General features: G+C 51.1%; 1 pseudogene across 1 annotated transcript in view; it reads left to right on the top strand.

The window, feature by feature from the left end:
- LOC144169900 (uncharacterized) overlaps positions 1 to 25,727 on the top strand; it is a 235,901-nt pseudogene that overhangs the window by 82,494 nt on the left and 127,680 nt on the right. The window contains exons 3-4 of the transcript XR_013322536.1: positions 337 to 757; positions 5,339 to 5,395. The product of XR_013322536.1 is annotated as an uncharacterized LOC144169900 (transcript). The remainder of the gene's footprint in view (positions 1 to 336; positions 758 to 5,338; positions 5,396 to 25,727) is intronic.

The following is a 25,727-nucleotide window of genomic DNA, read 5'->3' on the forward strand; positions in this document are numbered from 1 at the left end:
AGGGAAGTTTGATTCTTAACTGCCGCCCATAGTTTCGTGTTACAGCCCTGGACTTCACGCCAGTCGCAGCAGATTGCTCAAATTACTCGAACGAGCAGCGGCTTTGCCGTGCGAGGCTATTCCTTCACGGCCGCTTTAGTTTCGCTAACGGCAGATCGCAGTTGTTAAGCCCGAGACCACTAGAGAAAAGCCTTGACATCTAGCTACGAGTGCAGGCCGTTAGGCGACTCGGCGCGAGCGTTGCCCAAGAGCGAGCTGGCCGGCTCGTTCCGCGCCGTCGTTTGTCGGAGTCGCTGAGCCGAGCAGGTTGACAGACTGGTCGTCGTTGCCTCGCAGGAGTCCGCTGCCGCTGGCCACGACCAACAGCAGCAGCAACCACTCGAGCAGCACGCCTCCGGCCAGCAACGGCTCGACGCACGGACTCGTGCCCGAAGCGCGCATTCCGGCGCCCAACGTGGTGGTGTCCTCTTCGCCCGGTCCCCTGCGCGTTCCGGACTCCGGGCCGCTGAGCGCGCTCGCCGCGAGGGCGGCGGCCGCGGCTGCAGCGGCGGCCGGCGGCGCGGGCCTGCCCCTGCCCGCGGCAGCCATCTCGGCCCTGCCTGGCCTGACCTCCCAGGGCCCGCCGCTCTTCAGCCTGGCCACCCCGCCGCCGCACATGATGCACCTGCCCCCCACGCTCACCCCGCACTCGGCAGCCGTGTCCGGCACGCCGCCGGAGTCCAGCAAATATGCCTACGACGACCAGTACGGAAAGCACGTGAGTGAGCATCTTTTAATAGAGTTTTAGCATTGCGTGTGCTCCGTGTCTTCCGTGCTTACCGTAGCCCCGTTTACATTGACCCGACGAGGGCGCGTTGAGTCGAAATAAACAGGTTTTCTGGACTCGCCCTCCCCATGTATAAGCGGACGCGTCGGGTCGGGGAGCCGTCGCGGCGAGTCCGGTCGACCCGGAGACGGGGGGTAGGTTGGCTGAACTCGCCGCGCTCGGAAAGGGCATGTATAACCGGTCGCGCCGAGTTGACGGGCCTCCGCATACCTCCGCCCATTGTGACCTTTCCGGCCCGTCGCGGTCTCCCCTTCCCCTGTCCCCATCGCGCCGAAGTTGCTCTTGCTCTGCCGGCTTGGAGGAGCGGAAACCGGTACCGGAAGACGGGTTTTCGGCTCGCCTCGACGCAAGGCGTCGCTGCGATCACCGCTCACCTCGACTCGTCCGTGGGAGTTCATATAAACTCGGACGCGTCGAGGTAAGCTGAACCCGCCACTCAACTCACCCCGCCCCCGTCGCGTCCATGTACACGGGGCTCGTGTTGGCCGGGACGCGCGCGTGGCCCGGAACTAATCCACCCTATCGGAACGAATGCGCGAGTGCCCAGTCGTGTCCCGGTCAACACAGTGCGCGCGGATGACACGAAGCATACAGAATGCTACAACTTCTTCATAACTCTGAAAACGCGTCCGGTTGTTGTACATTCATGGCGTTAACTTTGCGCGCACAAAACGAGGACACAACGAAAAACAAAACACGAAGACCAGCGCAGTTGTAACTGATTTTTTATTCATATAGCACACCACATTTGTGCCCTCTGAGACAACCTCTGCGCTGGTCTTCGTGTCCCTTTTTCGTTGTGTCCTCGTTTTGTGCGCGCAAAGTTAAAGCCGCGGTCGTCTTTTAATGGTATCAGAATGTGGCGTAGTAACTGCACCATAATCGATTAGTGGCCGTCCGTGTGTGTCTTCTCTCCTTTGTTCGTGCAGCATTTTTTAGCACTGGTCTTCACTTTTCGAAAATCATGAACGAACTGGCCCAGCAATCCACCTTAGTCAACATAATCGAATCCCGGAAACTTACTTGTCCGGGCGATTGTTCTTTCTTGGAAGTGGCCGACAGGGACTTCGAATCATGAGCGGATTCGCGGCTCCCTTCAATTTTTCAACTGGCCTCACTGAACCCTAAACATGACTACGGTATCTGCACGTATTCTTTGAATGGGAATATGCGTTCGGAACTGAGTACACGTTCGTCGTTCGTCTGAACGTAACAAAACAAGTAAAGTAACATGTAATGACATGAGACACCCGTGGGAAGTTGGTGTCTGTAGAAAAAAACCGCTCTTCATTTACATTCGTCAGTGATGAACTTTATAGAAATCCTGGATTTTATTCATAGACATTGGCATGAGTAATTTTTAGACGCCAAAACTTATTCTATTGCTTATGGCATAAGAGTCAATGAGGAATTTGTAGGAACACGTCTGAACCAGATGTTACTTAATTAATCAAGACAGAAGAGAAACTTGAATAGAAAGAAACTTTTAAACGTTTCTGTGAGCAATATTTAGGCGCCAATTACGATAGCCGTATGGGCCTGTCAGATATTGTGGGAGTTGAGAAAGCACCTTCGTCAAGATGCCACTTATTTTTCCTCGTTTGGGGTGAAATCTCCAGCGATTCAGCAGTGTTTATACATCTGTTTATATGTAGTTTTTACCTGTCTTTAGGGAAGGAATGCGGGTCTCTGCATTTCAAGTCTCTTGGCGCAGTGGTTTTGGCTTGGCCATGATGAATCGGTTGGTCGATCGAGACTGATCGAGTTGGATAAGGCCGAATCGGTCAATCATCGCTGGCTGTGCCTTCGACGAAACGAAGCATTACCGTATACGAGGTTCTTTCGTGTATTTTTTTTGTTTCTTTTAGAATAGCATTCAATGCAAGAAGTAGTTGAAGGGGTGTCGATTTCACTCCGGTTTGCTGCGCGAGAGGCCGTGCTGCAAACGGTATACCCTTGCGGAGCACCACTCTCGGCTTCCTAGGCGTCAATGGGTTGAGCGTTCCCACCGTCGCATTGAACCACGCGCCAACCCTAGTGGTTGTACCGGAAGAACAGTGCCGTCATAGGGAGGGTCGTTGTGCGAGCGGCGCTAGAGTCCGATGCTGGCCTAACATGAGGTCATCTGCGCTTCTTGTCTCTCCGCAAATGCCACAAAGCATTTGTCCTTCCCCCTGTTTGTGCCCATTCTTCGTGACATTGAAATGTCCTAGCCAAAGCAGTCAGCGCTTGTTTGGTCTACGTCGTATAACGTTATCTGGAGCTGATTAGTTTAGGATAAATGAAGGAGGCGGCATCTGTTATGGCAGCGGGGACGGCGCCTATCACTCACGGTTGCAACAGAGCACTCTCACTCGGGACTAGTTAAACTTAGCTTGTTGTCCTGTCAGTCTAAGTGAGCCCGGCCGAAATGGATTAGTACTCCCCAAAGGCTTGCGCCGGCACCTAGGATCGATTCCATTCACGTGGCCGATCTGACGGCGCCACCCAAACACGGCAGCTACTCCAGCGTCGAGCGACGCTAGGCGATACTGTGTATCCGCGCTACACTGCTCCCCTTTCTGGCCCGCCTGCCCTCTCCGGGAGAAGAAAACAAACAGACGCGACCGTAAGCGGCGTTTACGAGGTGCTCCGAGAAGCAAGCCGTGCGCGCGGGGGATCCGCGTTCGAGGTGCTCGGCCGAGGGCACGCGGAGGGCGTGCAGCTCCCCTCTATCGCCGGACCGCGCGTGCGTATAAAATCACGAGCGCAGCGACTGCCATGCCGACGCTGCTGCCAGGATTCAGGGTCAAAGACCTGTTTGCATCCCAAAGTCTCTCTGTCTGGCGAGCAAGCGCAAACACTCCCTTCCCTCTCCAGGGGCTCGTCTATCGGAAAAGCGCCTCTTCCTTGCCTTCTCCTCATCCTCGCCCTATCAGGAGCGATGCTTCTTCCTTCCTACATGCGCGCTGCCGCCGCTAGCCCGTATCAGTGAATGACATCGAGAACACCCTCGCGGCCCGTTGCTCGCCCCGTGGAGTTTGTTTTCTGGCCCTCGGAGCCAGCCTGCGCGCCTCAAACCTCTCGCGTCACCCAAAGCACCGCTCCGATCCCCGTGGTGGTGGCAGATCGTTAGAGAGTTATAGCAGAGCGGAGAACCGGTTCCGGAACGGTACCCGGTAGGCGACCGGTGCTACTGCGCGTGCGCAGAGGCGGAAAAAGTGGTTGTGCGCTTGCGCAGATATGTACCGGTTGCCGTGCCGGGACCGGTTCTCCGCTCTGCTATACCAGTTTACGGTATCTCCGCACGAGAGACGTGGCGAATTAGCACTGGAGTAGAACGACATGACCATTGACCGACCCTCTTCGAAATAGCGGAATCGTAGCCGCTTTCCTCATAGGGGACATGAAGGGTCTTCTGGGCATAGGCACACGCACAGGGACACATGCATACAAACGTGCACGCACCTAGACAATCTCAGTGCTCCCAGGTAGATGGGTGTTTCAACTAGTTCATTGTGAAGCGATTGAAAGAGATTTAAGAAAGGTTTTTTAATGGTAAAGAAAGGGAACTCTTTAAAAATGTGATGATGGAGATGGTGATGCCCATAGGTGCTCACGTACGAGAAGAACGTTGTTTACGATGTTTGTACATTGGGCGAACTATTGAGCGACGAACTGAACCCGCTTAACGTATGCGAACACTATGGCTGCTGGGCTGAGTGTGCGGGGAGGGGGTAACGAAGTGCTGATGACTGACAGCGCAGAGGTTAGATGGAAACAATAGAAGGGCGGCACGTAGGGCTATGTATGCCGTTTCAGTGTTTCCGTCTAACTTTTGGGCTGTCAATCACGGAAACGACCGCGGTTGAAAGGCTTTTTACCTGGAGGTAGTGGCGTACACTCAGCCTTCGGCTCGTACAAAAGCGGGGGGAGGCGGAGAGGAGGGCAGGTGCTAACCTCACGGTAAACACGTTTGTCGAATGTAACGAGCGTGAAAATGGACATGGTTGCATTTCAGTTGGTTGTTTTGATCCTTGATGTCTAGAGTTTGAATTGCAGACGGGTTACTTAAATTCCCGAAATAGAACACGGGTGCGCATGCATAGTCTGGTGAATAGCCGAAGCTCAGTCTTCCACGCCGCGTAAGCATGACGCCCACGCTGCCCGAAGATTGCACCTGCCCGCGGACTGCGCCTAAGCCTTCCTGCGCGACATGACCTTGGGCTTAGAAGAATGTTAAAGAAAACCAAATAGCGTATGGTTTTGAGGAAGAAGACCGGTATATTGACACCCCAGCTCTGTAACTTGACGCATATTTCGCCTGTCCGGGCCCTTGTACGGTGTACCTTTAACCATGTTCCTCCAATGTGTCCCAGCTTCCGCTGTGAAGGTGTGAGAATGCTTTACGACGAGTAAATGGCGCCCCTCAGTATGATCCTCGACAACTTGAGTGCTTTTTGTGCGAGCCGCTGGCAGTGGTGGTGGAGCCTGGCGCCGTTTCCCTGAGCCCCCCTCCCCCCTCTGACGCAGTTGTCCCTCTCCAACCTGGCCGCGGCGTGGATGACTGAGATGTCAAAGTCCAACGGGGTAAGCTATGTTCCTATTGGCTCTACTAGTTGACCGCGCTGTAGTCAGAGAGAAAAGACCGGCTTGGTGGCTGTGGAAATTCTTCCTCCTGGCCTGTGGAGTCAGTCCTTCAGTCGAGTCGACTGGTGCCGTTGTTTTCAGTCCACCGCCATCAGCCCTGATATAACACAATCTCGTTACTCGTGCTCTCTCTTAAATTAAAAAAAAAAAATCTAGTTACACGTACTTCAGAAAATCCGGTTCGAATTTGGAAATACTGTTATGTTCTTAGCAGATCCTTCATTTAAGGTGGATATTAAGATGTCGCGGACATAGCTGTAGCAGCTATGTAAACTTAGAAAGCATTGGCCAATATCGAAGTTGGTATTCTTTTATGGCACCCTCGCCATCATCCATGGAGTGGAGATGGTGCCATTTTTTCTTTATTTCCGTATAATATTTTGTTGTCGTGGGGCTCCACCTTACAGCGTGTCAGGGTGCTAACAAACCGTTAACACCTCAACAAAACCGTTAATGACCTGAAGCCCTGGCAGAGTGCCGAGGGATTCAATACGGGCTGTTGGTGCTTGCGTTAAAAGAAAAACGTGATCTGCCCGCCATGTTCTCATCAAGGGACTGGAGGATGCGCTCAAACATCGCTTATATCCGAACCTTATTTTCAAATCCTTACGCCTACCCTCGGGAACGTAGCACGTGCCCTGAGGTTACGTGAGGGGCTTAGAGGGAAAGCGAAGGACAGTGGGTGACGGGGAGAATTTGTTTTCGTGATTTTCTCGGGGCTTAGTCTCAGCCAACACTCGTACCGAGAGCACTGATTGTTTGCCTACTGTGTGTTTCTGGTCGCGGTTGAGCGGCGACCTGACCCAGAGGAGCGGTGCAACCTTTACGTGAGGCTGAAAGAAGATGAATCCTGACCGTCGTATTTGTACAGATCGTAAATGTCTACGAGGTGCGCTTTTTAGTTGTTCTGATATAAAAAACACGCCCACAAATATGTAGGTCACATTTCGATTCTTCAGCTTATCGTACTTATCGGACAGTCTTAGTCTCGGACTTTTGGTTTTTATGCATTGAGCGTTTTGTATATGGGATGATAGATAATTTTGTCGAAATATTATCTGGCGTTCTTCGAGTTCTTACATATTTAGCTTCGGCTGCAGACTATTATTTTGATCTTTCTGTCGCGTGTTTAATTACGAGCGTCTTTTCATAATAAAGTAAAGTAATTATAATGATAACGCATGTGATAACGCTTTTAATGACGCGATGTAGCCAGCCGTCCGGCGAGCAGGCGCAGACGGCGGCTGGTTTCTAAGCGTATACTTGTAAGACAGCTTGGCCAACCTGCATGGCTCCATCGAGAAGGGCTTGCCAACGTGTTCGAAAACGCTGAAATGCAGTCACCTAGAGTAAACTTCATGAATCCATCAGTTATTCAATGAATCATCGCGGGGAAGACAGTTTATTCGACGCATAATAACAAAGCTCACGGCCCTGTTTCAGATTTAGTGAAATTAGGAAACCTCGCCAAGCACAGGGCTAGTTAGCAGCTTGTACTGCTAAGATGATAAATATGGGGATGGCAGGGCGAAGTTCCCACACTCAAATGTTGCATACTGTGTGTGCTGGCAGCGGCATCAACTGCTCCCGTTCCACAAAGCCCTGTCCGTACTCTTACGTTGGTCCCCAACTCCACTCGCAGTCATTCTTGTGTTAATCTATTGCGGCTGTCTTGGGATGCTGACATGAACATTTCTGCTATCGTGCCGTGTAATTACAACGACGCAATAACCAAAAAAGGAAAAAAAAAAAAAAAAAAAAAAAAAAAACGAGAGTCCGTTTGCGGGGTCCGTATCTGCATGGAAGACTCGAGAGCGCTTATAATTACGTTCCGCCACGTGTGCCCAGAAAGTGACAGGTCGTCTAAAAGAAGGAATTTGTTTTCGAGTCGGTACCCATTGTTGTTGTCTGTATTGCGAAATCGACATTACCCGACCTCTGTCGTTTTCGTGGGAAATTCAGGAAGTCTCCCATATTTTCAAGGTAATAACTGGCTAGCGCAAAGGCTGATGCGCAGCAGAGGAAGGGGGCGCAGCGGGTATGCGACCGCCCGACGTTAGGCCTTAACGCTTTGAGATTTTAACGGTAAGGCCTAACGTCACCCTTTGGGGCCTAATGTCGTCAACCCGTTTTAAGTTGAAACTCGTTGTACTCATTGCACTTCAAGCGGCTGGTACCGGTTGCTGTCTTAAAACCTCAAAGCGTAACGTTACTCCTTAGCTCTGAAACTCAGGCGCATGTATACACGACACTTGCTGCAAGCCGCAGTGATTATGGGAGAACGGTTTAGAAGGAGGAATGTACGCTGCTTTCGCACGATATTCGTACGATATTCGCGCAACCAATCCGCATCTTTAATTTTTCGCTGCCTTTAATATCCGCTCTTTACGAACTGTTCCAATGTTCGTAGTTGAAGCTGTCCTGCGTATTAGTCTGCTGAGCAGGTTATGAGTATGCTGTCGAGCGAATGGCCGCTGGAAATATTTAATGCCGATCTATACACAACAGCGTTTGCGAATGCTGTTTGTTGAGCGAAGTGGTCCTTCACTAATAAGACGGTTTGCTCCAGTCAAGCAGAACGCTCTCTTGCAATGTTTTCGGGCGCTTGTAGCGACACCGTGTCGTTTCTGTCTTCCCTGTGTTTTAATCTCGCCGTCGCCGATGGTTATCTCACGGCGAAGACGTGTTTATTAGTTCACCCCGGTCCATTCCTTTCAGATACACGCATTTGTCTAGTTCGCCATCCGCACGCCCTATGCCTCAGTCATTCCCAACTTTATTCTCTTTTATCTTCCGCTTCGTTGTTAACGATACGCGGCCGCGACGACTTGATTGAAGAATCGCGTGTGTCATGTACTACGACGCCGCTTATCGGCCTCTCCGTAGGAGGTCTGCCGCCATTTTGATTGCCCGGCTGCGCCGACACTGGAGGCAACGTGCAGTTCATCGAGCTGCTTCGTGTTAATGCAACCCGCCTCGTATGGAGCTTCTGGGTTTTTCTTTTTCGCTCATTAGATTATTTCCGGTGTCCTCTGTCGGCGTCGCTGCTAAGACATTTTCGTTTATCTTTGATTGTATCGTCATTTAGATTGCGGCGGTGTGGAGGAACTCGGACGAAAAGACGTGTGTGTTGCGCTGCGCCATGTGTGCGCTGGTGGTCGCAAGGAGCTGGGGCGTTTGGGGCAGCGGAGTTTGCAGAAACCGGAGTGTTTAGGTGTGGACGCGTGGGCAATCTCTGCGTCTTTTGGTGGCACGCGCTGTGATAGATTCCGGCCTCATTTGTGGCAGTATTTTAGTTTTGTTCTAGGTAAGCAAAAAAAAAAAAAAAAACAGAAGCACGGAAATAGAAAAGAGACGTGGAAGGGGCACGGAAATAGAAAACTGTAAGGAAGTCGAGGGCTGCATTGATATGAAGACCTCTGAGCTTCAACTTTTGCACTTGCTTTTTGTTGAGAGAGAGAGAGAGAGAGAGAGAGAGAGAGAGAGAGAGAGAGAGAGAGAGAGAGAGAGAGAGAGAGAGAGAGAGAGAGAGAGAGAGAGAGAGAGAGAGAGAGAGAGAGAGAGATTCTGTAAGCGCGAAATTTGCGGAAAAGAACAGAAAGGGGGGGGGGGGGGGGCTAAAGGTACACCACTCCAGCGCTCCTTGTCACGCTGTTGTGCTGAGGAGAGGAGAAATAGTGGTGCGTGATTATGATGTGGCGTAATCATTATTGCATATCTTAATCTCCCAAACTAAGAAGAAACAGTTGTGCCTAAAAAAAGTTCATTTAAGGGAATTGGATGGAAAAAAAATACGGCGGAATTTGGTGCACCTCTTTCCACTAAATCAAGGGCCGCGAAGCTGCCGTCTCCATGCATTCCCTCATCACATTGCACACAATGTGCATATACGCCTTGCGCGCCATTTTTTTTTTTTTCATTCCCCGTAATCCTGCCACGGTAGATAACCAGTGATCTCCTCGTTGGGAGAATATTGCCGCGGCATTATTACCATTGCCGCCGGGTAGCCCCGACTGTGAGGCGTAAAAACAAGGAGGTTGAAGTGATAAGCTGGGGAGCTGGGGGAAGGCGAATAAGTTGGCTTACCGCTGGTTCTACAACAACAACAACAACAACAGCAGCAACAACAAGAGCTGGTTCAAGAAGTGGCAGCTGAACGCGGGCACTAGTTCGCGCTACAAAAAAATTGATTTTTCCCTACTGTGCCAGTCCTCAATTCTTATTTGCACCGTTTCAATATATACATATCGCGCGCTCCAGTTTTCAGTCACGCTCACAGCTTCCGGTAAAATCATTTCATTCAGTTTCTCTGAGAACCAGATAAAAAAAAAAGAAAAAAGCCCAACGATTATTGGAGTGGAGTGCGAAGCGCGCTCTTTCCTCGTAATATGTGAGCCCATGAGGAGGGGGTTGTTGCGGCGTGTGTTAACTTACCGACCGCCATTTTCGGCCCACAAGCTGACAGCCATATGGGCTCGTGACTCACACGAGACGGCAACTTTGAAACACTGCCGCTCGTCGTCTTCGCTACCCGCCGCCTCGCAGCTCTCGCGAGGCAAAAGAAAGTAAGTCGCGAGTTCGTCCTGAGAGCTAGCTGCGTGGTTGTTTCTTGAAATTTCGCCCACACCCGGCGACGGTGTACGCCCGAGAAGCGTGTATATGTAAGCCCCTGGCCGCCGCGGTCCGACGAATATGCCCCGTTTATATGCCGCGCGCTCTATCCGGCATGTGAAGATGGCTGAAGCGGTCTTCAGCGGAGTGAGCGAGAGACATAAATGACGGGAGGAAATGCAAGCTGGGAGCAGCAGCATCGTGTGGCCGTCGTCGCGGCATACGACGCAGGGGTGAAGTAAGACGCGAGGGAAAAAAAAAAAAAAAAAAAGAGGGGGGTTGTAAAAGTCCGCTTTTATGAATCGCGCGTTTTCAGGGCTCGGACTACATGCCGCGTGGGCTGCGCTGCGAAGGAGAAAGAAGAGGGAGACCGCTCTTTGAAGAAGATGTGCGTATGTTGTTCGTGAGGCGGGGTGGGGGTTTGCGATGGCGTCTTCCGATAGTTCCAACGCCGCCGACGATACGCAGTCGTAAATTGGCCGCATATACGGCGACCGACAGACGCAGCGGCGGCGAAGCGAAAAACCGCGCCTTCTTTCCCATTCTTCGCTTCCTCGGAGAAAAATGAAAAGGAACACGCGTTGCTTTGCAAACGCGCGCCGCATGAAGGTGGCTGTAAAAATCGGCCCTGGGAAACCATTGAGGAAGGGGGCGGGGGGGAGGACCTTTATTAAGAGGGCAGCTCCTCAGCCGAAGTTCACCTTCTACCTTTTTCCCTCTCATCCCGCGTCGTGTCGTCCGCCGCTTTGTCTCGCACTCGTCTTCTAACACCGCGTGTGATGGTGCCGACGGGGGCATTGAGGAGGCCTTCCGATCGCGCCCGCCGCTCTTGGGATGCACCTATATACTGCTCCTTTATTCGTCCATTCTGGGTAAGCGGGGAAAAAAAAAAAGCAAGCAAGGTGCGTGTTGTGAAAGAGGATGGACGGCGTGGCGAACGCCAAAATCAAAAGGTTATATGGCTTTTTAAAGGGAGGATCTTTATGCCCCCCTGCTGCTATGTGGGAACATTACTCGCGGCCGCCGTCAGTGCTAGAAGGCGGACCGACGTGAAACAAAAGCTGCCCGAACGGAGTGCCGGGCCCGGTGTTGTTAATAAGACGCGTTGCGGGTCAGGCCGTGAGAGCGATGTTTGCGTGGAGGCTATAATGCGAGTGTAGTGGTCAGATGGCGGGGTTCGTTCCGCTGCTTACTCAAATTGGCCGAAAGTGTGCTGTGCCCGTATGTTAGGCGCATCACGGCCCGGGAGAGCCATCACCTAGAAAATAGTCGTTGCACCACTCTAATGAAATCCTGGGCTTTCGTAATGGGGGAATACAGAGAACGGGGGGGGGGGGGGGGTAAGAATTCGAAATGCTGAATTTAATTAAAGATCCGTCGGTGGTAAGATGCGCGTGAGCACCTCGTCCTTCTCCTTCGAGAACTTGAGGCTCGGCCCAAAGCGCACGCCTTTCTCGCACGCATCTCGCGCACCGCGCCAACCGTGCTTGGCGCTCTAACCGTCTCGGTGGTGACGTTTGTTTGCTTCAGCAGTGACATAGGCTGCTTGCCGCCTACTCGGCCCTCCACTCGCTGCACGCTCCATTTTGCACTTCTTACAAGCGGTGACGGGTCGTGTCGAGTCGGCGTACGACGTAACCACCTAGCAACGATTTCGGCAGCGGTGTGAACGCCGCGCCACCGAAGCCAATGCCACCGCCGGCTCGGCAGATGTACCCTCTCCGCACGTGCCCCCATCGTTCTATGTTCTTCTGTCATCCGCGGATAGACGGCGCAAATTTTTGACTCTATTTATTGTTCACTCAATGAAAAATTACTCGTGCCTTTTAATGTTATGCGTGAGATCCACGTGAACAAGCTCAACCTCTTGGACTGAAAACCGGACCCGCCATTCGTTGCGCAACAGCGTAACCCTCGACCGTGAACGTGTCTTTTTTTTTTTTTTTGTCCTGTTGTGGTGGAGATACCTTGTTACGTAGGTGCATATGAAAATAATTTTATCTGGCCCTGTGTAACAAAAAAAGGGGGAAAGTGGGGCAGTGAAATGTGAGAGATCAGCTCAGAACTGTTGGCGGACGTCTTCCGGAAAGGGGTCTGCGCGGGATTTCGCATCATGCAGTTGATCGGTTACAAAAAAAAAAAAAAAAAAGGAAGGCATGCATATATAATGGGAATGGACGGAAGCGTTGTCTATGCTGGAAAAAGCGAAAGAGAGCCACAGGTTCTCCCTCGTGTAAAACTCGCCCAGCCGTGGTTGTTTGCTTGTTCGGGTCGAGAGAAGGTGCCTTTACTTCTTTCGTCCACTCCTGGCTGCTCGCAAATGGACGAAAAATGCATAACGTGCTGTTTCGAAGAGTGAGATGAACCTCAAGAAAGAGAGAAGGGCCCTGTTACGAGAAAGTGTGGGGGGCTTGTCAGGAAAGGTACATACACCAAGCAACGTACATGCCCGCGCGTCTGCTGCGAATTCAAGGTTGCGTGCTTCGGAATATCATGGCCTCGGAGAGTCCTCTTTGGAGTCGCCATGGACGATGCCGTGCGTCGGACCCGTTGCCTGCCCGGCCGATTGGTCGTCGACGAAACTCGATCGCGCGCGCACGCGTAATTAGAGGTTCCGGCGGGTGGATTAGGAGAAGAACCTGGTTTGTAACGATGGCGCAAGTGGGCCCAGGGGTGTAGACTGCTGCTAGGGCGAAGCGCCTCCGTGGCAGAGGGCTGCAATTTCTGACCCCTAAGTCGCTTCCTAACTTCCCACCCCCCTTTCACGTGTTGCCGGTTTCTCCACGTGGAAGTGGCCGCCTCGTAGACAGATGGGTCGGCCGAGCTAGAGGGAAACAGTGGCGCGGCGTCGGGCGCCCCGACCAGTCTCGTCTCGGTATGCACCGCTCGTTTTCCGGACCGTTCTTTCTTGCTTTTAATTATTATTACATTCTGGGAAAGAAAACCGCCTGTGTGCCACTGTTTGGCGCCGATATTCCAGCGGGCCCCGTATTTTTTCCTCGGAAGAACGAGGAGAAATTCGGAAGCGGCGCATCGCGCGCGTGAGTCTCGAGGAGGGGCATCTTCGCTTCCTCTGTTCTTCTTCTTCTCCTCGGAAACACGGTGAATTAGCGGCATAACGGGAGCAGTAATGCGTCCGCTCGTATGTGGTCCCCATACTGTGGGTTTTTCAGAAGCTCACATTTTTCTACTTACTGATGGGCTCTGTAGAAACGTGATGAATGGGCGCAACTCGCGATTGACGTGTGCTTTCCAGTTGCGTTGTTTTATTTTTTGCTCATTTAAGAGCACCCTCTGTACTAACTGTTTTTTTTTTTTTTGTATGTGGGCGGCAAAGTAGGGAAGACATTATACATCATACAGAAGCTCGCCAGACCAACGGGCTCGCTGTCAAGAGAAGCATTGGGCCGAGTCACAGACTGAAATGGGAACTGAGTACTACGCCCTACCGATGTAGACCCTCGCAAAAGTTGCTTATTTGGGTACGCGACTGTTGCTTTGCTGGGGTGACATACTTGTCTGTAGAAGAGGAAACGGCGTTTTAGACTGGAACCACGTGGAAACTATTGTACCCTCATGCGTTGGGAAATCTGTGTAGATGCGCGTGCGAGGCTAAGCAAACGCGTCAGGAGTGCAGCCATAAGAAAGAAAGAAAATTGTGCGGAGAAGCCAACCTTAGAAGATGAATGAAAAGCACTCGAAGATAGTTTGTATGCCGTGAGCGAAGCCCCGCGTAAACTGTTTTGTTTTGACTAAGCTAGACCGTCGGTCGATGCGTGCGTGACCCAAAACGGTGCTAACGCATCAGGGGAGGTTTCGAGAGTTGAGCTTGAGTGAAGAAAATGCGAGACGAGGAGGTGGCAGTTCGTGTTTTTCTAGAGAGAAGGACTGAAAAACCAATTTGTCGACACCAAGAGGGCCGCGACAAACGATAGGTTTTCTCCCTCAACGTATGGACTAGTGATGGCTGCTCCATGCTTTGCGGGACACGCGCGCGGAATGGCCATCGGAGGAGCGCTGACCAGCTGCGCCCTCTTCGTCGTCATCCCCGCTTACGCAGGGGGAGGTGGATTCGGCCGCTGCGGCTGCAGTCGCGGTTTCGAAGCAGCTGCCGGAGGCCATTTGTTTTGTCTTCGGCACTCACGCACAACCGGTAGCTGACTGGCAACGCACGTTTCTATTCAGTCTGCGTTGTTAGTTGCTTTGGTCCCTCCGATTGTCCAAACGGCCTTTACTTGCAGTGTCAGAAGTCTTTCTGCGGTCGCTGTTGTTACCTAATTGGACGAATGCCATCTTTTAGAGGGAGATGTGTAGCGGCCCGCCTTTGCCGTGTCCAGAAAATTTATTCCAGCTACAACGTAATCTGGGTCATCCTACAACAATCGCAGAACTTCCAAATCCTGCCTTTTTTTTTTTTTTTTTCGAACCGCTACCGCCTAGACAACTCGCACCCTCTTGTAACTTTTGCCATCCGTGCCCCCGATGTGTTCAGACTGCTGTTACAAGGAGGCGCCCCTAAGTCGTTCAGTGTCCTGTGTCCCGATAAACGATGAAGAAAAAAAAAAATCACGCCATATCCACGGAATGAATGATGATAAGTGGGGCGAAGCTCGAGAGGGGGAGATCATCGGTAAACGTAACTCTCCCGTGAAAGTTCGCCCATTACATCATTAAGAAAGACGTAAGACTGTGTGCGTACATTGTACAAATCAACTTTTATTTTCGGAGTCAATGCTCCCAGGCCCAGACCTGGTGAAAGACCCCGCGCCATCGAGGACTACCCCGAACCTCTACCACAATTTGTCACATGGGACACAACGGTAAAGAAAGCACTTTTATTTAGGGCGAACTTGTGCCCGAACAAGACGAGAGGAAACGAGCAAAGGTCCTTGCGTCTCGTTCGATCTCCGAGAACGACTGCCTGCGTTCGTGGCGTGATCTCTTGCGTGATCTCCCCCTCGCAGTGCACGTGCGCTCGCGCCTCCGTTGGCGAACACAGACAAGCTCGCGCTCCCGGTGCCGAGTTTGCGCTGCCGGTTGCAGCCGGTTCTTGCGCGTGCAACGCGGCCCACTTTGCGACATCTCCGAAAGCATGCGGCGGTCACGTACCATGAGACACAAGGGATGGACAGACCCATGACTTAAGGAGCTTCGCCCCTAAAAGCACCTTGCTCTTTGTTGAAGGCAGTGCGCTATAGCAGAAATTGTATCAAAACGTGGAATACATATTTAAACTCGGTAAGGTATGCTTGTTTGTCTGTGTGTGGGCGAGCGTGCTTGGGCAGTTATTTGGCATAAACTTTCTTACCGTGCTCGTCGTCTAGAGTAGCCGGTCGCTACTCGTGCTGCAGGGTTCCAGTCACTGCACTACTTCCTGTGTCTTTCTATACCTCACCTTTTCACGGGTCGCCTGAGGGGCTCACACTGAGGAGCTCACACTGTGGAGCTCACACTGTGGAGCGCCATAATTGGTGCACCCTTAGTTTTAGGGAGGGTAACTACGAAAGAAATAGCGCCACCACGGACAAATGTCCCGAACCGTTGAACGTGTCTGGCAAGGTGCAGTCTTCGCGCACTGGGCACGTTTCACCTCATGACACGAGATGACTTTCAATGGTTTCTCGCACTCCCGACACCCGCGTAATTTTTTTTTTGCCTTCGAAGAACCGACGAATAGCCAGATGCCGAAACGCATGGTTCGTTTCGATCTCGTTCCGCTCCAGTCAGGATCCGCCGCAGTATTTTCCCTTACAATGCGTCTACAAAAATCTCTTGGGCTCCACCGCCCCGCTGCGAGGATTGCCTGCGGGCTTCGAGCCGCCATTCTCGTGGCCAACTTGTTTCCGTCTCCTCCGTGCTCAGCCTTCTCTTCAATTTCCCTCCTTTCTTTGCCCTTCGATGCGCACTGTCATTTCCCCCCACCGCGCGGAGCACTTCTCGGTAGAGGGGGCGGGAGATTACAAGGGTGAGAAGGTGGGGGGGGGGGGGGGGGGGGTCGCAGCCATTTTCTTTCTGCGACCGGCGGGCTCGGCAAAAAGAACGGCAGCCACAGCGAGCACGTGCACCGCACGAGATCAGGGGGGGTCTTCGATAGAACACGTGTTCCTCGGCTTCTTGGGCTTGTGGAGAAGGGCGAGGAGGGAGCTGTGAAGGAGGGCGGGCTTGCGAACCCGGGTCCCGCCGACTGCCGTTTAGTCGTCGATGGAGAGCCTATAATGTGACGGCTGTACGCGGATTAGAACATGACACAGCGCCATGTCCTGCATAACAACGCACTCTTGCGTCGTCTTTGGTGTTTGAACACCGTACTCCCTTGCGCAGCTTCGGAGTTGGAATAAAAGAAGCTATACGGCGGGGAGTAATAATAGAAACGGATATCGTATTTGGCCGCCGTTAGTGGCCGTTGTGATGAAATTGCGCTTATCTCCGCGCCAGCTCAGTTTCTCGCGAATGTCATTGACCGTGAGATAAGAGAGCGGGATGGTTATCGAACCGTCAACAATATCGGACGCAGCGTCGGGCGAGATTTCCTCCGCTGCGTTGGCACCATCGGGAAAACAAAGTGCGTACCCAGAGGGCTGGAAAGCTCTCGAAGAAACCTTCGGCCCTTGGCCGCGCGGTGAGCCATCGTAACTTTGTCCTAACGCGGACTGGACAAAGATAAATAAATAAACAGAACGTAGGGCCAGGTTGCTGTCTGGCGGGCAGTTAGCGGGCAGGAGAACTGTCAGGAGAACAGGAGAAACACGTAGCCTAGATAAAGGTATCGTGAAACACCAATTACTTGCGTGGGCGAGATTGTTGGATTTCTGCTAAATGCTGCGCGATCATCTCGCGGGTGCCCAACTTTTCTGTCAAGTCATTTTACCGTTCGAAGTAAGACGCTGCCGTCTGACATGCCTTGGCATTCTTCGGTCTCTTTTCGGCCATTGCGCGCAGACGAACAAACGTTGCGCAGCCCTCTTCTTTCCGTGCTTGTAAACATGGCGCTATCTGTAGAAGCTATGCACGCCCACGAACTGTGCTTTATCCCTTGTAACACGCAGCCGTGTCTTGAGGCGAAGCCTGCTTAAGCTTTATGGGGTCCTGTGCTCTTTTCACGGCGACCTGTGCTTTTCCTTAAACTATTGTTTTTATATTAGTAACAGAGTACGATTAGTGGTGCAGCAGAAATAGACATATTTCACTGCAGATTTCATTCTATCGGAGTAATAAACGTTTTTTTTTTCCTCCTCCGCACAACGGCTATAAGGAACAGAAGCCACAGGCCCGTTGCAGAGCAAAAGTCCCTGCCATGATAGCCCCAAAACGATATTCGATGTGATCGCCTGGCAGAAAGGCCGGCATTAAATAGTCGCAGTGCACGACCTCTTCGTTTGGTAAATTATCCTAAGCTCAATGACAAAGTTACATGTCCTGGTTACTGACATGACAGGTTGCCCTCTGATGTACATAGTACGCATCAATGATAGGTTACTACATTCACGGGACACCGACTAGTGCAACCAGAGAGACCACTCAAGGCCAGCAAGGACGCCGCGTGGTCGTTGGCTCAGGCGAGTGCGCGTTCTGGGCCAGGGGCAGACGCTAACAGCAGGCGGGGCGCCATAACCGGAAACGGCATCAGTTTTTTTTTTTACCAAGTGACGTCACCTTTGATTATGATGTCATATCGACTACTGGTGATGCTATCACTCTTTACACCGGTGCAATGCCGTGAAACATTAGCTTAGAATTACCTTGAGGATACTGTGGCCAGAGACGGACTAAAATAGCAGGACTCTCACTCAAATAGTTTTTCTTACCTTAAAAGCTTTTCTTACCTTAAAAACACCATAAAAATCTTTGGGGCCCTTTACACAAAGTGGACAGACATGTCGAACCTTTTTTGCCAGCGACGAAAAAACCCCATTACCTAGCCATAATCTCGCCCGCTGTTCTCGGTCCTGCCACCACAAGGTTGTATTTTTACGGCGAGTATCGTCTTCTTCCGGACTTTGGGGACCACCAGCTCTTGTTTGGGCGAGCATTCTGAATGCAGAGGGTTGCTTGATGAACGATGCGTTTTCCGCTAACTGTCCCGCGTCTCCGCCAGACCGGCGGCGCGCCTGAGCTTTGAAGGAATGATGATGGGTGAGCGAGGCAGGCAGGGCGGCGACCGAGGCTCCGAGGCGCCGCAGTTTTGGGGAAGATTGGGAGGCCCCCGTCGATTCCCGGAAGGCTCTGTGCGCGGCCTTCCTTTGAGCGCCCTGGTCGGTCGTTTCACCGCGTTCGAATGGTTAGGATTTCCCCTCCCCTTGTTTGCGGTGGTTGAACTTGTATTTCCACTCCAGATACATGCGCGCGTTTGCTCACTGAGGTGCGGCGGGCACATGGAGATGTTTCGAGATGAGGGCAAGCAGGTTCTCAGTCAACGTATGAAAGCCCACTCCTGTTGTTATTAAACCGAAAGGAGCTAATTTTGTTCATAATTAGCCGACAAGACAAATTACCTGTGTGCCGTGGCGATTGCTGCATAATTCTAGTTCGGCGTCACGTGATTCCGGGAATTCGCTCGCAGGTCTGCGTTTCCCAAACGGTGCGCACCACTCCTAAAGTCCCCTCGTGGGGAGGACGTACTATACTATATGTTGGTTGTGCTTAATTAATGCCATCATATGCGGTTGACTGCGCTGCATCAGTTAGCGCCAGTCAAACAGCTGCAGTAACGACGTATGAATTGCCTCACAGTGTATTATAAAACCTCGGAGGGGGGGGAGGGAGGCACTTTCTCCCGCTATAAAACACTTTTCCTCAGGCAGTATTTGTTCCTTGGGGATGATGCGTATATGAGACAAGGTTTCAGCGGCTAAACCTGATTTGCGAGGCCGAGTTTTTGTATCGAACTCCGTTTCATCGAAACAGTTGACGTTTTATCGACTGCCCTTTCGTCGAACTCTCAATGATCGTTATTACTAATCGTCATGTTTCGTTTCCATGTTTCACAGTGAAATCGTGTAGGTCACATTTGAAAGGGATATGTCCCTTGAGAGTACGGTATCGTGCGTCGAAGAGGCAATGTTTTTGCGGACATTTTTTCTTGTTATGATCATGCGGTCGTCACGGTATGTTTGTCATGTGGCAGTATAAACACCTGAAAAACCATAATATTTGGTAACTAACCTAAGTTGTAGCCTTTAAAAAAAAAACAATGGGGGCGTCGAAACCATCCGCACGCGTACAACCCAGGCATGTCGGGTTAAGCGTAGTAGTTCTCGTTAAATTAGACGAAACTACTGAATTAAAAGGACCTACAAGAATGGTGGTCGGGGTTGCTCCGCCGGGCAAAAATTTATAGTCTACATTGTGACTTAGTGCAGTGTTAGCGAGAAGCGACCACGAGGACACTTTCACTAATCTACCCTCCTCTTCCATTTCTCCCAATCACAACGCTTCTCCTCTCGTTCTCACAAGTTTATTCATTCGTTTAGGTTAGTCTGTGAAGGCCATCTCTTGTGCTGTAGTCACCTGATGATCTAAATGATGAGCAGTGGCTTAACTAGTGCCGTTAATTACGGTGTTGGGAATCAAGTGAGGTGGCTGTGCGTTGTTTATGTATTCGCCCGTCCCTCAGATTATTATTTCAATAATAGAGAAGTTGGATTAGTAGTGTCAAGTCTTACAGCTTGCGAGCACATCGTAGCCAAGTTTCACTGCCCTGACGTCCATGAAGCCGACAGCCCGACAAACCGCGCTTTCTCAGATGTCACGAAGGTCTATGAGATTATCGTGCGGACGTCCGTTGGATGGATTCTCCCAACTTCTCCCAAGCCAAAGAATTTTTGGAAGTCGGGATTCTCCCAAGTTCTCCCAATCCAAAGAATACTTCGCATCTAAAGAAGGTCATCGGAAACTAAAGGCGCCCCGTTCTTTTTTACTTTCTCTGTAAGGCAGCACCTTTTCAAGCACTTAACCATTGCTCGGCAGACTCGACGAGAAGACCAGTCCGTCCTTCTGTAACGCTTGATGTCTTTGCCGCATAACAATGTGCTATTAATAACAGGGCCTTGATATGCTCACATGCATCCGCTGACAATGCCTGTGAGAAGATGCCTTTCCAGGAGTGCAGTTGTGTGTAATAGTGAAGCCGACTTTAAGGAGGCTCGGTGTATGCCGCTTTTTAGGAAACCACGGGGTCTCATTGGGGTATTTCATAATATACAGGCCCTAGGGCCTTATACAATCACACTATCGTCCTATAGGCAGTCGATAGGCGTGGCTGGAGATCTTTGGGAGAGGCATTCGTCCTGCAGTGGGCACAACCAGGCTTAAGATAAAGGTAATGATAAAGGGACTTCATACTTTGATATCAGACTGCCTATATTGCCGCAAGAAATATCTTCCCAGCAATGCACCCGGATGAGGCAGTGGTGACTATTTCTAACGAGCTCAGGGCACTGTAGAACAGCTCGCGCGTTTATCTGATAATGTCCACTCAGGAGTTTTGCAGTTTTACGTTTTTCCCACTCTCGCCACACCCTAGTGTCGGCGAAGATGGATGATATAAAAGCGGAGCCTCCTAATGGCGGCTTTCGCTGAACTGTGCACCGGCGCCACGCTGCGTGCATTGCTTTCAGGGAAAGCAGCGCGCGCACTGCGGAGCGGCAGCTTTTTAACGTCGTTCGAAGAAGCGAGCCTGCCTCAGCTGTGTGCGTTTGAGGAGGAGGAACGGGGCAGGAACGCGTGCAGTGGCAAGTCAGTGACTCCAGCGGTGTGTGTGTGTGTGTGGGAGGACAGTTTCCGTTTTCACATCGTCATTAGAGACGAGCCTGGCGGCGTGAGTCTCTGTCGCCACCAGCCGCAACCGTCCGAACCCGCTCGACCTCCTCTTTTTACTTTTCCCCCTCGTAGTACGCTCGTCACTTTTTGTCCGTCTTCTGATCATCAGGCGTTAATTAGTGTTGTTGTTACTTCATTAACACAATTCAAGCAACCTAGGTTAAATCTCATTTTTGTCATGGTTGGTTGGGAAGTGCGAGGATGGTGTTGTTTAATTCAATGGTATTCGATATTTGGGGTTAGAGATGAGAATAGAGAGAGAGGGAGAGAGAGGGAGTAAATATGTTACATCTTGTGTTCCCTACAATTCGCCAGCTTTTAAATCAGCTTTTAGCTCAGTTTTTAATAAATCTGCGTTCGCTGGCGCATGCTTATTTCCCTTTTTTTTGTTAATCATGATTGCTTTCCTGCGGCGTCGTCACGATTTTGCTTTTGCGCGAAGAACAACAATCACTTTGTTGTAACATAGCTCATTGGCTTCACACCCTTCTTCGCGTTCAAGAGGCGCTAATCTGCTTCTATAATCTGGAAGGGGATGACACCAGCGCACACCGCTTCCTCTTACTGAGACGGAGAGGGGTGTCTTACCTGCTTCTTGCTAGAATGAGGGGCGAAACAGGAAGTGGAATTATTCTTCCGCTTCCCTTCTTTATAAAGTGAAGAGTTCCGTTTGAGGATACTGTAAATTTTATTGGAAGTTGCAGTCTTAAAGAGACCCTGGAACACTTTTTTCTACTGTTTTTTTTTTAAATCTTAAATGCTTGCAGAATGTAGTCCCTTAACACAACCAGTACTTAGATTAGGGGGTCGCAAGGTACCTCAGCCAAAAATTGCTACTCTCTTCCCATCACATAACTTGTAAACTCGCTCAAAATATTTTTCTCTTTCCCGGTCTTGACGTTCTTCGACGGCTCGAATTACGTCACCAAGACCATGTAGCGGCTGTTGGCCGGTTTTTCTCCAGTTGCAGCACTGAACGCTTTTCCATAGCAACTCAAAAAAAAAAAAAGCCACAAAAACAAAGCAGAAATGGAAGGCGTATCTGGTGCGAGGAGCAAATCACGCAGTGGCGCTCCGTGCTGGCGATAACTATAGCCTTCACAGTGGTTCCAGACGCCAAGGAAAGAGTGAAAGTGCTTATCGAAAGTGTTGCAGGGGCCCTTTAAAAGTTGACAATAAAGAACAGGACACAGCCGCTGATTTTGTGACGCAGGAAATGAGCGTTACACTACATATATACCGCCGCCGCGTCACATGCAGTTGTAATCGGAACGCATTGGCCCTTGTCGGCGGCGCGACACCGACGGACGCTTCCATTCCGTGCGTCTGCATCGCGCTTTTTTTACATTCCGCCGCGTCGACGAATTCGCTATTACGCCCGCGCAGTCGCACCGTTGTGACGGTCGTCACTTGATCCGGGATGAGATAAGCCCGTCTCGGCGCCCCCCCCGGGTTGTTTTTCCCTTCGGGTTTTGTTTTCCTGCGCGCGTGGCGGCTGAATCGTTCACAACGGCTTGCATGTTATAAACCGAGTTGCTGCTAGAACGCTGATTGCGCTGGTGTCCTCTGGTCTACAAGGGACTTCAATATGATTTTGTGTATATAACTCATTTAGCAATTATACAAACTGCTGCCATCTCATTCGGGGACGGTTACTCCAAATAACAAATTTTATTGGAGCAATCGTCATTCAAAACTACAAATAAGATTAAGTACGTAATACATTAGGCCCCGGTTGAAAAGTTCCCGCTGAGCGTGTTTTTCCGGATTGTACTTGGTACTCGTTCCTACAGCAACATTTTTTTTTTTGCTTTATATGAGTCAGGGTAATACTTTTCTTTTTTTGATGGGGGGATCTTACGGTTTTTATTTCGTAGCGGCCCAAGAGACGTATCAGTGCGTCATTCTACTAAATTATATTTATAAACCAGAATCTCTTGCGAGCACCCACCCACATACTACAGATGCTACTCAAGTCAATATTGTCCCAAGTGGTATCCGAACCAACAGACTCCGTCCGGATTCTGCGTCTGACGCTGTGCCGTTGAGCTGCAGTGGCTGCTGTAGCACGCTATTCATTTGTAAGGAAATGCATCCTACGCTCAAGGGGCGGTAGCTAGAGCCACTTCTCGCGTTGGTGGTGCAGGCAGTGGCTTAATGTGGGGTGTTTATCCACCCTTTTCCCGCCACTGAACGCTACTCCGGCACGTGCGATGCATATTTATCGTACCGGAAGCTGGGAGGCTCACTTCCAGCTTTGAGGTTTCGGCGGCACACGCTTGCCAACGGTCAGTATACGCCGCCCGGATGTTGTGTTGTCTGACATCGTGTGTTCTCATCCTTGTGCTGCTTGAGCGAGTTCGTCCGCGCGCCTGCAGCCTCCGCGAATCCTCACGCTTCAGTTCAGGCCAAAAAGAGCGGGCACACTCGCAGGCGTGTGCGCATGCGCAGTCTCGCGGCGTCGCTTCCTTGCGCGGCGGCGAATTTCTGAAGACTCGCGAATCCCCTTATATACCGTTATCCTACTCCCTTGCAGAGGTTTATCTACCAAGCACCACCGCTGTTGCTCCCTCTTTTCTCTCTCTATTCAACCATCTTTCACGCCGCTGGACCCGTTTATACAGGGAAATTCTGCGCGCGGTGTGTTCTTTGGCCGCTCCGAGCTTTGACGTACTTTAGTGTACGCGCAGTGTCTACGGACATGCACCCCGCTTTCGGGTTGACCGGTTTTAGTCCCACACGTGTGCTTCACCGCGAACAGCCCCACAAACCTCTGCCTTTTATTGTTCGCATCAAACAGAGTCGAGGTCCTTGCATCTGAGACTTCCCAAGTGCTATGAGGCACCACTTCGTTAAAACAAATATGCTACACTCGAATCGCCACCAACGCCCGGTATTTAAGTTTCGGCTTGTGCTCTATCCGTCCCAGCCGAATCGGGCCGTGGCTGATGGTTGCGGTCGGCTGCGCAGAACAAGCGAAGATGGTGGGAGTTGGGAAGAAAGAAGGTTCTCCTCTTCAGTAGCCGTCTTACGGTAGCCGTGTTTCTTGTCTCCTTCGGAAGCGAGAGACAGGGGGAAGACAGGGCCCCGCCAGCTCTGGGAACGGAGACCCTCTCGCAGAAGGTCAATATTTTTCCGCGCCCGACGGACTCGCCGCAAGTTATACGCCGCGCGTCAGCAACGGCAGTTGCAGTTGTACTCGAGCGCGAACGGGCAGCCAGCGGTTCAGGAGCCCGTCGTCTTTCCTCGCGGCGGGCGACGCAAATATTTGATCGCGTCGCACCGACTTCTCCATATTCTCTTCGATCATTCTGCTTCCTTCTCCAATATATATATATATATATATATATATATATATATATATATATATATATATATATATATATATATATATATATATATATATATATATATATATAAATATATATATATATAATACACGCGGGAGAGAAAACCGACGTCGACAGGGTGTCCCCGGAGGAAGGAAGACTTTGTCCCCTATGCATTTCGAAAACGAATGCGTGCGGTGAACTTGTCGTTCCGAGCGACCGGCAGCCACGCCGGGTTATCAAACACTGTGAGGCGAGACGAGGAAAGAACGAAAAACTAACTGCTGCGGCGGCTGTGTGTGCCGTACTGTCTCTCTCTCTCTCTAACCGTATGTGCCGTCGCACGCTGTACAGAACCACGAGCGGATGAGGGCGTGGTGCACGCCAGGCTGAGCGCCGTGGCCGTAAAGGCTGCCGCGGCGAAACTTTTACCGCGACCGCCGGACGGCCGGTGGCTGTGTCGGGTTAATGTTTCACGAAGTGTGTATACGTTTCCAGGGGAGTCTTTTGATCCTTCTTTTTGGTAAGTGAGTGCGCTGCACGCTTTCGCGTCTCGACTCCTCGGTGTTGCATGTGCCCTCAAGCTGTAATGGAGCCCAGTGTACACGTGGCGTCAAGCCGTGTTTTTGTGCTTAGGTATGGCAGTGGCGACGAGACTAGATGTTGAAGAAGACGCACAAGTCTATAGAGGGATTAAATCGGGAAATTCAGAGGCAAAACAGAGACTACGCCGCCGCAAGACAGCAATGGCCGGAGAAACATGGGATATATCCTGAACTGGATACAAACACAACGATGATGACGATGATAATAATAAAGATGACGATGATGATGAAAGCAGTGCAAGGAGCTTTTTTTGAAATTTAGGACTCAATTTCCTTGGAACGTCAGTGACCAGAAAAACTGGCCTTTTGTGATACCCCATTGGCGTGAGCACTGGGGGGGTGGTAGTAGCTTCTCCGCTCTCAAACGCCGCAAGAAGCATGTGCATGAGCGCAAAAATTTTTACAGCTACGCTGTTTAGCAAATCGTAATTTTTCGTGTCTGCAGTTAAAAATACCAAGAAATCGCCGTGTGCGCGTACGTGAGCGCGGGCCCCGCGGCGACCTCCCGGCAGTTAACAAAGCCAAGAAAATGTCTAGCGCTCGTATGTGCGTGTCTGGCGGACACCGCCCAGCGTCCCCGGCGCACGTTTGTCAAGCCAAGTACGTAAACACCCACTCAGGGAGATTGGCCAAGATCGCTAAAAAATAGTCTAGCGTTCGCCGTAATCCTGGCAACACTTGGTCGGCACGAGGAAGGCACGTCACAGCGTACGCCCTCCAAGGTGATGTCCAATGATTATCACTTCCCAAAAAAATGAAGGTAGCTCACACTTATAGCAGCAATAATGGGACATGGGACAGAGGTCGTTGAGGCTGCGAAGAAGCAAATCGGCTGCAATCGTGGGCTTAAACCTTGGTGATGGTCGTGAAGGTTGCGTATAGCTTCGCTATCTTCACGTCTTATGCGTT

The sequence above is a fragment of the Haemaphysalis longicornis genome, unplaced genomic scaffold (genome assembly GCF_048455015.1).
Source record: "Haemaphysalis longicornis isolate Haplotype H1 unplaced genomic scaffold, Haemaphysalis longicornis Haplotype H1 scaffold_2, whole genome shotgun sequence".
Lineage (NCBI taxonomy): Eukaryota > Metazoa > Arthropoda > Arachnida > Ixodida > Ixodidae > Haemaphysalis > Haemaphysalis longicornis.